The following is a 12,597-nucleotide window of genomic DNA, read 5'->3' on the forward strand; positions in this document are numbered from 1 at the left end:
CAAGTTTAAAACTTTATTTGCGTTTTTTATGCATTATAACTATTTTCAATTAGCTTCTGAGCCCGTAGCCAAGGGGGTGGTTTAGGAGTTCAAACAACCCCTGAAATTCATGGTTTACTGGTGAATTTTAGCTGGTTAACCAAATCCCCATACCAAATATGTGAGAAGTAAAGATTAGAGTCCCTCCAGAACTGCAAGCACTATCTAAACCAAATTTTGATTATTCACACAGTCATTACCTACTTTTCTACCAATTTACATTGCAATAGCAGCAATAGCTGACATAGTGGAAGTGACCAAGTTGGTCTACGGAAACTGAGGTGTGTCTGTCTACCACTGGTTCATCTAATCCAAGTCCTGCCAAAGAAACCATGGAAAAGGAGCAAAGAGAAGAAGCTGTGCCACTGTTAGACCTTGGACTTTATATGAACAAGACTGTTTCTAATAACCAAGTGAAAACTCAGTGCAAAATCCATGGACACCATTGCCAGGATATGTACTTTCTATGGATAAGAAGAGGCATCTAAGTTTTCAACCCAAATGGTTCTGCAGATTTCCCTGGTTAGTCTACTTATTTCATGTACAAGGTGCACTCTATAAGTATGGTGTGGTGTTTGGCGGAGAAGTTGGGGACAAAGGTGCTCATCAGAAGCTTGGCTAAACCATTGGTGCAATGGAAAGATGCAATAGAAGTCTTCAATGGATACTAAAAAAAGAGTACCATCAGAATATCCTGTGCTTGGCTGAAAACTTTTTTCTCATTCACAGTGGAAAAGGTCTTGCTGGAACCTGCCACCATGATAAAAGAAAAAAGAAGGAAGCAGAAGAAACTTTCTACCAATTGTGGAAACTATTGTCCTTTGTGGCCAACAAGAACTGACTTAAAGAGGAAGCAATGATTGAAAACGTATTACCTTTGAAAAACCTTTGCATAATGATGGTCATTTCAGGGACTTGCTGAGATCTCATGCCAGATCAGGAGACACTGGGCTGAAAAGTCATTTTAGGGGGGGGGGGGGAAGGTTCAACCCTCCCAATTTTTTTCTGGCTACGAGCTGATAATAAATAAATAAATAAATAAATAAATAAAAGCATTTTATAGAAATTTGTTTTCATATGTAGCTCTTAGAGAGAAATACATTTTAGTATATGGATTTGTAGTCCTTCTACAATCTACAATGTTTCTGTGTTTGATGTTTTGTCAAAGGCTTTCATGGCTGGAATCATTGTGCTGCTGTGTGAATATGGCTGTATGGCTATGTTCCAAAAGCATTCTCTCCTGACGTTTTGCCCACATGTATGGCAGGCATCCTCGGAGGTTGTGAGGTCTGTTGGAAACTAGGCAAGTGAAGTTTACATATTAGTGGAATGTCCAGGATGGTAGAAAGAGCTCTTGTCTGTTGGAGGCCAATGTGAAAGTTGCAATTGGCCAGCTTGATTAGCATTGAATAACCTGGCAGCTGTTTCCTGCCTGGGGGAATCCTTTGTTGGGAGGTGTTAGCTGGCCCTGATTGTTTCCTGTCTGGAATTTCCCTATTTAAGAGTGTTATTTTTTATTTACTGTCCTGATTTTAGAGTTTTTAAAATACTGGTAGCCAGATTTTGTTCATTTTCATGGTTTCCTTCTTTCTGTTCAAATTGTACACATGCCTGTAGATTTCAATGGCTTCTCTGTGTAGTTTGACATGCCGGTTGTCAGAGTGGTCCAGCATTTCTGTGTTCTCGAATAATATGCTGTATCCAGGTTGGCTCATGAGGTACTCTGCTACTCTGGTTGAGTTAGTCTGCAGTGCCTTTCATGTTCCTTGATTCCTGTTTGGGCAACACTTCGTTTGGTGGTCCCTATGTAGACTTGTCCACAGCTGCATGGCATACGGTAGACTCCTGCAGAGGTGAGGGGATCCCTCTTGTCCTTTGCTGAATGGAGCATTTGTTGGATTTTCTTAGTGGGTCTGTTGGTAGTTTGTAGGTTGTGTGTCTTCATCAGCTTCCCTATGCAGTCAGTGGTTTCTTTGATGTATGGTAAGTCTACCCGCCACATCACTGGAGAAATTGTACTGTTTAGCTGGCATTGCACCACCTGATATCCTCTGGGAAGTAGCAGCCAGCAACGAAAGGACCAAAGCATTGACATCTCTGGCCCATCCCCTCTTCGGGTGTCAGCCAGCACGCCAATGCCTTAAATCAAGAAATAGTTTGGAAAAATACCTGGGAGTTATTCTGGACCGTGCTCTGACTTAAAAGAAGCACTGCTTGAATATCAAGCAAAAGTGGATGCTAGAAATAATAACATACGACAGTTGACTAACACAACCTGGGGATCACAACCAGATATAGTGAAGACATCTGCCCTTGCACTTTGCTCTTCTGCTGCTGAATACACATGCCCAGTGTGGAATACATCCCGCCACATTAAAACAGTGGATGTGGCTCTTAACATTATGACATTATGACAGGATGTCTACGCCCCACACCACTGGAGAAATTATACTGTTTAGTTAGTATTGCACTACCTGACATCTGCCGGGAAGTAGCAACCAGTAATGAAAGGACCAAGGCATTGACATCTCTGGCCCATCCTGTTTGAATATCAGCCAGCATGGCAATGCCTTAAACCAAGAAACAGCTTCCTAAGATCTACGGAGATACTCACAGGAACATCTCAGCAAGCGAGAGTCCAAAAGTGGCAGGTAAAAACCCGGAGCCTCAATCAGTGGTCTACACTGGATGAGAGACTCCCTCCTGGTCACACAGAAGACTGGATGACTTGGAAGGCGCTGAACAGACTGCCTTATGGCACCACGAGATGCAGAGCTAACCTTAAGAAATGAGGCTATTAAGTGGAGTCCACTGCATGCAAGCAAACCACAGACCACCTATTACAATGCAGCCTGAGCCTTGCCACATGCACAATGGAGGACCTTCTTATAGCAACACCAGAGGCACTCCAAGTGGCCAGCTGCTGGTCAAAGGACATTTAGTATAATCCCAAGTTGTTGTTGTTGTTTTTAACTCTGTTTGTGTTTCCAAATACATTACAACTTGTACCCTCGGTTCGCTTCTGACACGATCAAAAATGGTAAGAACCGAGTTGTTGTGTGTTTTCCGGGCTGTATGGCCATGTTCCAGAAGCATTCTCTCCTGACGTTTCTCCCACATCTATGGTAGGCATACTCAGAGGTTGTGAGGTATGGGAAGAACACTTTTCCTCTGGGTGGATCTTTGTCTTTATTTTCGTGGCTTGTTCTTGGTGTGTTCTATCTTGGTCCATTCTGTAATTCGCCTCGAGTCAGGAGGAAAGGCGGGTAAAAAATACAATTCTTATTATTGTTCTATGCGCTCCCAGGACTTCTCAGCACTGATTCTGCGGGTAGGGGAGTCTCTCTCTCTCTCTCTCTTTCGCTGTTAGTGGGCTTTCCTTTTCCCCCGTTGGCGGGAAAGTGGAGCCCTGGCTTCCCTCAGCCCCGCGACTGCGGCGCGAGAGAGGCGCGCGCACGAGGCGCACGAGGCGCTTGCTCCCCTCAGCCGCCTCCTCCTCCTACTCCTCAGCTTGCTTCCTCCCTCCACTTCTCGCCGCGGACTTTAGGCTCGGAAACCTTCGGCAGGGCTTTCCTCCTTGAGGAGAGCGAAACCTCTCCCCCTCCCTTTGCTCCTGCTCTGCCTCGCGTAGAGCGTCCACACGGCAGCAGGAAAACAAAAGGCGTCGCCACTGCTGTTGCTGCTTCCTCCTCCTCCTCCTCCTTTCCTCCAGCGAATGGGGGCTGTGGTGGCGGTCCCAAAGCGTGCTGCTCCATCCCTTGCTTGGGAGAACCTCAGGCGTCCCGCAAGGTAAGGCAACCGCAAGGCGGCAATCTCTCGCCTCGCTGTCTTGTTATTGTGGGAAATCTCTGTGTGGTTGGTGCAGAGCCTCTCTCGCTCTCTCTGCGATGCTGAAGCCTTTGCGTCCCGTTCTTTTCCCGCCCAGTGGGGTTTTGCTGCAGGGGCTGCGCGCGGCCTCTGCGGGGGTGGGAGGGTGGGGAGGCGAGTTAGCGCGCGCCTAGCCCCTCCAAAGCTTATCTATCAGGCATGGGCAAACTTCGGCCCTCCAGGTGTTTTGGACTTCAACGCCCACAATTCCTAACAGCCTAAGTTTGCCCATGCCACACACACACACAAACTGTATAAACACTAGCTTGGGTACCCGGCGATGCCCGGGTGATTTGAAAAAGTCATGGTTTGCTTGTGGGTCATATCACTTAGGCAATACAGTACAGTAGAGTCTCGCTTATCCAACGTAAACGGGCCGGCAGAATGTTGGATAAGCGAATATGTTGGATAATAAGGAGAGGTTAAGGAAAAACCTATTAAACATCAAATTAGGTTATGATTTTAAAAATTAAGCACCAAAACATATGTTATACAACAAATTTGACAGAAAAAGTAGTTCAATACACAGTAATGCTATGTAGTAATTACTGTATTTACGAATTTAGCACCAAAATATCATGATGTATTGAAAACATTGACTACAAAAATGCATTGGATAATCCAGAACGTTGAATAAGCGAGTGTTGTGAGACTACTGTATTACAAAAACAAACAAAGAAACAAACAAAAAACAAACAAACCTCAGTCTTTGATTTTGTTTTTTATGAATGTTCCCATTAGAAAATGCATAAGGACGTGAGTGAACTACACCTCCCAAAAAGCGTGGGTCAGTAACCCCCAAACTCCACCAGTAGTCAGAGTTGCCCATGTTGGGTCTGTCCGCCAAGTGTAATCCAGATCCAATCTCCGTTAGGTTCATTGGATGTGGGGTGAACTGCAACTCATGTATCCCCAAAAAAATCACCCCCAAATCAACTGTATGCACAGTTGGCCATGTTGAATTTGTGTGCCAAGTTTGGTGCAGATCCAACATTGGCTGGGTTCAGTGCTCTCTGGAGAAGGATGAGCTACAACTCCCATATGCCAAGAAGAATCACCCCCCAAACCCTGCCTGTATTCACAGTTGGCCATGTTGGCTCTGTGCACCAAGTGTAGTCCAGATCCATCGTCGGCTAGGTTCAGTGCTCTCTGGGTTAGGGTGAACTACAGCTCCCATATGCCAAGCACAATCAACCCTAAACCCTGCCAACTTGCACAGTTGGCCATGCTTGGTCTGTGCTCCAAGTGTGGTCCAGATCCATCATCTGCTGGGTTCAGTGTTGTCTGAATACGGGTGAACTGTAACTCTCAGATTTAAAGATCAATCACTCCCAAAGTCCACCAGTATTCAAAGTTAGTGATGTTGGATTTGTGTGCCAAGTTTGGTCCAGATCCGTCGCTGGCTAGATATTTGTTCTCATGCTTCTTCTCTCCACCATGGCGTCCACATCATCCTGTGGCTGGTCTCTAAACAGCACCCTCCCCTCAAACAACAGCCCCCCCCCCCACACACACACACGTTTCCCTCTCACAAGATGGAGAGGGCGTGACGCCAGGGTGGCCCAAGTCAGTTCTCACTTGGTCCTCCCTGGGTGTATTTCTGTGAGTAAGGGAGTGAGTGAATGAGGAGATAGGTGTTCTTGGGATGTTGAGGTATCATCCATTGACATCAGTACAGACATTCCCCAAGTTTCCAACAAGATCGATTCTGTCAGTTTGTTCTGAGGATGCATTTGTATGTTAAGTCAGAACAACAGGGACATTTTGTAAGTGCAACTCCAGCCATATATATATATATATATATATATGTATGTATATGTGTGTGTGAGGTTTGGATTGCATAGGTAAGGGTTAACACGCCCGCAATGTTTCTTTTGCCGTCTGTGCCCCTCTTCAGAAAAGTTCACCTCACTTTCCATCTCTGTGATAATTGGATTTTGAAAAAAACGGATTGTTGTGGAAACAAGGATTGGGGATAGAGCTTCAGTGGAGAAACATTTTCCCCATGATAACTCTTTCAGGAGTAAATTTCCCTTCCAATGGCCTGATTTCTCTCTCTTCCTGTCATCTCACCCCCATTCTTAACTATGAGTTGTAAGTTGGTATATAATATTTAGACTTGGAGGCAGATCTTTTGTTTTGCTGATGCTGATATTAGGAGCATTTATGTAACCCTAACAGATTTTGTTTTTATTCTTACGGAGGGAGGCCTTTTTTCTGCTGATTTTAGTTTTGCAGAAAATGCTGGAATTTATTTTGAGTATAATATAGAATGCACACACACAGAGAGACACACATACACTGTATTGCTATTCTACTTATGCTATCAAATATGGAACAACAAAAGTCCCCCTCCCCTTCATGTGCCATGGAGTAGCACCATATTTCTGCCCACTGATTTCAACTGTTTCTTCCTTTTCTGGAAACCAACCATGAAACCTGAGCCAATAGATTGGAACCACACTCGGGAACTGCCCATCAGCATCTTGTATTTTTTAAGGACTGGATGAATACTGTATTGAGATGACATGCATACTTTCCCCATCATACCTGATTGTTACAATTCCTACGATTTGAAAATTTAGGCTGTCTCTGAGTTACAAACATCCAACTTACAAAAGACTTCTAGTTAAGAATAGGGGTCAGAGAACGGAAAGAGATAGGAATCTATTATTATTGTTATCAGTATATTTATTTTTACCCCTCTTTATCTCCCCAGGGGGGACTCAAAAGCATTAGTATACAATTTAAAATATACAATTATGCAACTATTAAAACAGAATTAAACACAAACCACACTAAAAATTTATAGTTAAAATCCATCAAAACATATTCAAAGTTAAAAAGCACTTCTACCCCTCAGTAGGCACAGCGGGTTAAACTGCTGAGCTGATGAACTTGATGACCGAATGGTCGGTGGTTCCAATTTGGTGAGCGGGGTGAGCTCCTGCTGTTAGCCCCAGCTTCTGCCAACCTAGCAGTTTGAACACATGCAAATGTGAGTAGATCAATAGGTACCTCTCCGGTGGGAAGGTAACAGCGCTCCATGCAATCATGACCCTGGAGGTGTCTATGGAGAACGGCGGCTCTTCGACTTAGAAATGGAGATGAGCACCAACCCCCAGAATCGGACAGGACTAGACTTAATGTTACAGGAAAACCTTTCCTTTTTACCTATACCTTGGAAGGGAAATTCACTCCTGGAAGAGTTACCATGGGGAAAAGGTGTCTCCGTTGAAGCTTCCTCACCAATCCTGGTTTCTATAAAAAGTCAACTTTTTCAAAATCCACACATCACAGGGACAGAAAGTGAGGTAACATCTTCTAAACAGGGCATAGACAGCAAAACAAATACCCTTCCCTATGCTATCAAAAGCATGCATATATATGTATGTGTGTGTGTGTGTGTGTGGTTGGAGTTACACTTAAATATTTATTTGTTCCAACTTAAATAAAATTTAACTTAAGAACAAATTGACAGGGGACTGCATGTACTGTGCATTGACTCATCATACCACAGAAGGCTAGATTCTCCTAATCCATTCAAATGCCTCTTTGGGTGTCAAACTACCGTTCTCACAAGATTTTAGTGAATTAAATACATATGAATTGCACGTAAAAAACAGTGCTTCAGCAATGTATAAAATTGTAGTAAATCAAAAAACACAATTAGTATCCAGTTTCTTCAACATTTTGCAGACGTATTCCAACAGAATACTGATGGAAGGGGACAAATGTCATGTGATAGGACCTATTGGGAATTGTGTTCAAAGAGCCTCAGAAATTGAGTATATTCCAATGTGATAAAGTCCATAGTGTATATAAACGTCCTTGTGAGGGCCTGCGAAAACAGGCAGCCATGTGTGGGGGAGAGCTAATTAATGTATGTTCCTTCTTTCCCCATCATTCAGTGGAGCATTGTGTGGCAGATTTTGGCAAGGCCCTCCACTGGCTGGTCTCATCAGAACTAAGGGCTCTTCCACATAGCCATATAACGCAGAGTATCAAGGCAGAAAATCCCACAATATCTGCTTTGAACTGGGATATTTGAGTCCACACTGCCATATATTCCAGTTTAAGCAGATAATGTGGGATTTTATTCAGCTGTGTGGAAGGGGCCTAAGTGTCTTGTTGAATCAACCTGTGGGGAAGGCTCACTAGTGCACTGCTTCTTAAACTGTGGGCCCTGACCCCAGATAGGTCCCCTTGCCTCAATGCTATGGTCCCCCAAAATTTGGTAGCTGCAAAGCCTTTTTCGAGCGTCGCCCCATTTGCCCAAATCTGTTAGCAACATGTGCAGCATTTACAGTGGACACTGCAGAAGATGCTTCACCTATATTCCACAAAAGGGAAAATCAGCCTGTTTAGCAAGACTTGCAATTATTATAAGTAAATGTTTGGTTATAATATCTATTTTGTATGCCTGGGGTCACATAAAAATTTCTCAGGTGGAAAGGGGCTGTAACTGAAAAAGTTTAAGATGTCCTGTATTAATGTAATATGGGTTTTTTTTGTTCTCAAGTTGGGTCTGATGTTCAGGTTCAGGTTTTTGGGTCAGAAGGTCCCAAACGGATGAAGAAATCTATACTATCTGGAGACTACTGATACAAGGACTTTTTTCATCAAATAAATCCTCCCAGTTAGTGTTGTGTGAGTGAGTGGGCCGCATGGGCTGGGAGATGGGGGCATCTGGAGCCTTCCTAGCATACTTCTGAGGGTCTGCAAAAGCTAGTGGATTTATGTTCCTTATTTCCACATTCTCGCAAGGAAGAGAGGTTTTCCCATCCTTTCTTGGGTGCCCTTGTGGAGTACTATATAACGAATTTTGGCTTGGATCCTACTGGCAGGTCCCAATTCAGAATTGAATGGGTGGTTGAGTCAACCTGTGGGGAAATCCTACTTTTGAAGGATTTATTCTGTTGTTGTTTATTCATTCAGTCAGTCACTTCCGACTCTTTATGACTTCATGGACCAACCCATGCCAGAGCTCCCTGTCGGCCATGGCCACCCCCAGCTCCTTCAAAGTCAATCCAGTCACTTCAAGGATACCTTTCCCCCCAGCATCAGTATCTTCTCCAAGCTTTCCTGTCTTCTCATGATGTAGCCAAAGTACTTCATCTTTGCCTCTAATATTATTTCCTCCACTCAGCAGTCGGGCATTATTTCCTGGAGTAGGTTTAGTGTAGTTGGGGCCAACACTCAAGTCCAGGTTTTGGGGTCAAAATATCTTCTGAAGCTGAAAGAATCCACTTATGCGTAAAGATACAAATTAGAGATTGGGATGAGTGTTTTTCTCATCAAATAAGCCCTCCTAGGTGGAGTAGTGGAGGTCACATCCTGGCCTAAAGTGTTTTGTGCCCATGGGTAATGACTGCTGGCCTCACTTGCAGAATTGGAAAGACATAAAATCAAGTGTATGCTGGAATGATATCCATCTAAGCCCAATTATAGACCAGGGCTTTCCAAACATTTCATGTTGGTGACACACTTTTTAGACCTGCATCATTTTGTGACACAGTAATTCCGTTTTCCTAGCCAACTGGAGGTTAAATCAACTCTTTATAAGAGATACAGACACAGATATAAATTGTAGTAATAAAGTTTTTTCTTCGTGTACTCTGTGAATGCACACTAATGGAGAAGCTGCGCCTGCGCAGGTTCCGACGGAAACTCTTCCAAGCTGAAGTTCAAATTTTGGCGGTAACCACGCCCCCCCCTTCCCAAGGGGCATATAAGGCGGCCCCAGGCGCCCGCTCTCCAGTTCACTTCGGACTCTTCGCATGTCTACTACTCGTTTCAAGCGTTGCACGCAGTGTGCTGCTAAAATTCCTGACTCGGACGGCCACGCCAAGTGCCTCTTCTGTCTTGGCGAGGCTCATGTGGTCGGTACCTGCCGTTTCTGCCTAGCTCTCACAGCTCAGGCCAGAAAGAACAGAGCCGCTAGGCTTAGAGCGGCACTTTACGAAAAATCTCTCGCGCCAGAACCGACTCCGTCGACGTCGGGTACGTCGTCGTCTTCAGCCCTAAGAGCTATGTCGGCGCCACCAGCTAAGCCTCCGTCAGCTAAAGCCTCCTCGGTCTCGTCCAGGGCGTCCAAGACCTCCAGGGCCGCTAAGCCGGTCAAGCCACCGTGTACCGTGACGACGGCTACCGTATCGACCCGCTCCGGAAAGGTGGGGCCTTCCTCGACGTCGAGCTCTTTGGCTTCGGTGACCTCGATCCGCTCTCGTATCGGCTCCCCTCCGTCCTCCTCTGCTATCAAAATAGCCTTTAAAAGGGCTCACGAGGAGTCTCGTCGAGCGCAATCTGACTCAGCTGTGGTTCCTCCCACACCTGGCAAGTCCTTGAAGGTTGCTTCCAAGCAACCGCCGACAAAGAAACGGCTGACTCAGCGCTCCTCTTCCTCGGCCTCCTCAAGGAGAGACCAGCCATCTTCCTCGGCAACCTCCTCGAGAAGATCCTCTCCAATTGTGCCAGCACAGAGGCCTAGAGATGTTTCTCAATCTCCATTGCACCCCCTATCTGACGGGGAGCTGCAGGACTCACCCCACCACTCTACCCAAACGGTGGTCAGGGTGCCGGTGCCGGAGCCCCTTGCACCGCCTCACTCGTCACGCCAACAGCTCTTCCCTCCCACCTCGACACCGGAGCGTGGCAGACAAATGGCTCGCCTGGCTCGAGCAGCTCAGGCCTCAGCCTCCAAGGATCCTCGGCTTCCGACCCTCTCTTCCCGCGAGGCCATGCCTCCTCCCGAGACTGTGCTTTCTTCTCCCCCTCAGTCCCCCCAAGGGGCTGAGGAGGAAGATGTTGATGTTGACTGCCCAGACTCTGTCCTCTCGGCCTCGGTGGTCTCTCTCGGTCTCGACCTCTCTCCTCCCCACGATGCGTATGAGGCGGACCCGCCTTCTCCTACTGACAATATTCGTGCTTTCTCTGATCAAATGGTCAGAATGGCCGACGCCCTGGGTTTGGAGATCAAGCAGACTTCCAAAGCAGTGTCTGATCCAGTTTTCAAAAGGGTGCAGGCCCAAGCTCCGCCGGCCACGCTACTCCCTTTCCTGCCTTATCTGTTGGACGTTATCCAGGCCTCCTGGAAAACCCCTTCCTCCATTCCTCCGACCTCGAAGAGGATCGAGACTTGGTACCGTACCGACGATGATACCTTGGAATGGCTCAAACACCACCCCGACCCCAACTCCCTGGTCGTTAAGGCCTCTCAATCCTCAGGTTGTCAGTCGAACACTCCGGCCGACAGAGAAGGGAAGCGCTTCGACGCCGTGGGTCGAAAACTTTACTCCGGAGCCCTTTTGCTTTGCCGCATGGCGAACTATGGAGCCTGCATGGGTGCCTACCAGCAGATTATCTGGGAGAAGGCACAGCCCTTCTTCGCTAAGATGTCGGACGAAGACCGCTCCGTCCTCACTACCCTCCAACAGGAAGCAGACTCGCTTGCTCACCACCAAATACAAATGGTGAAACATACAGGTGATACTGCGGGCAAGATGATTGCCCACGCGATATCCATCCGCCGCCACGCCTGGCTGAGGTCTTCGGGTCTCTCCTCATCTTCCAGACAGGTCATTGAAGACCTTCCCTTTGACGCGCTCGGACTATTTAACTCCGGTACCGATGACAAACTCAAGTCTAATCATGACTTTAAAATTCTTGCGTCTAAATGTGGCGACCAACCGCAACCTCAGCGCACCCGCTGGTTCCCGCACCGCTCCCGCCGCTTCCCGCCGCAATCTTTCAGACACCACTCTTTCAGGCGGCCTTCGGGCTCGAATAATCAAACCCATCACCAACCTCGTCGGGGACCTCATCCGCAAAAGCAACGCGGTCGAACCACCCCCGCTCCTCCGCAGGCTAACCGGCGTACCTGACGCCAACCTCTGCCAAAGCTCCTCGCCCGCTACCGATGTAGAGCCCACGCTGCCTCGACCCTCCGGCGCCTTTGCAGACCGCCTAGCCCCCTTCTACAATCATTGGGAGTCTATTACTTCAGATGCATGGGTTCTTCGCATTGTCCAAGACGGCTACGCCTTAGAGTTCACGGACCTCCCACCTACAGGTCGCATTCTCCACTCAACTCCTTCCCCAGAGATACTGGCCGAAGTCGAGGCATTACTGGCCAAAGGCGCCATCCGTCCCTCCCCTCCCGAACTGGACCCTTTAAGTTTCTTCTCCAGATACTTTACAGTCCCGAAGAGAGAGGCGGGCTACGCCCCATTCTGGACCTAAGGGCCCTCAATATATTCATTCGCCCTTCCAAATTCAGGATGGTCTCTATTGCCTCTATCCTCCCGATGCTGCAGCGGGGAGACTACTTTGCCTCCATAGACTTACGAGACGCCTACTTCCACGTGGCGATACGGGAGGCGCACAGACGGTTCCTCTGTTTCAAAGTTCTCGACCAAACCTACCAATTTACCGTTTTACCCTTCGGTCTCGTTACGGCCCCGAGGGTCTTTACCAAGGTCGTCGCCGCCGTAGCGGCCCACCTCAGGCTACATGGCATCACGGTCTTTCCTTATCTGGACGACTGGCTTCTCATCGGGCCCGATCCGGTTCTTCTCGAAAACCACGTTTCCTTCACGCTGCGTCTTCTAAAATCTCTCGGCCTCCAACTCAACTCCGAGAAGTCAAATCTCTCCCCGTCAACCCGAATCCGGTTCATCGGGGCCCTCTTCG

At 47.1% G+C, this 12,597-nt stretch overlaps 1 protein-coding gene across 1 annotated transcript in view; it reads left to right on the plus strand.

Annotated features, from left to right (window-relative positions):
• The first annotated feature begins 3,556 nt into the window (after window positions 1-3,556).
• The window catches only part of pde4a (phosphodiesterase 4A), a 588,039-nt gene continuing 578,998 nt past the window's right edge, over window positions 3,557-12,597 (plus strand). Inside the window, exon 1 of the mRNA XM_062974138.1 lies at window positions 3,557-3,828. The gene's annotated coding sequence lies outside the window, so the exon portion shown is untranslated. The remainder of the gene's footprint in view (window positions 3,829-12,597) is intronic.

The sequence above is a fragment of the Anolis carolinensis genome, chromosome 2 (genome assembly GCF_035594765.1).
Source record: "Anolis carolinensis isolate JA03-04 chromosome 2, rAnoCar3.1.pri, whole genome shotgun sequence".
Lineage (NCBI taxonomy): Eukaryota > Metazoa > Chordata > Lepidosauria > Squamata > Dactyloidae > Anolis > Anolis carolinensis.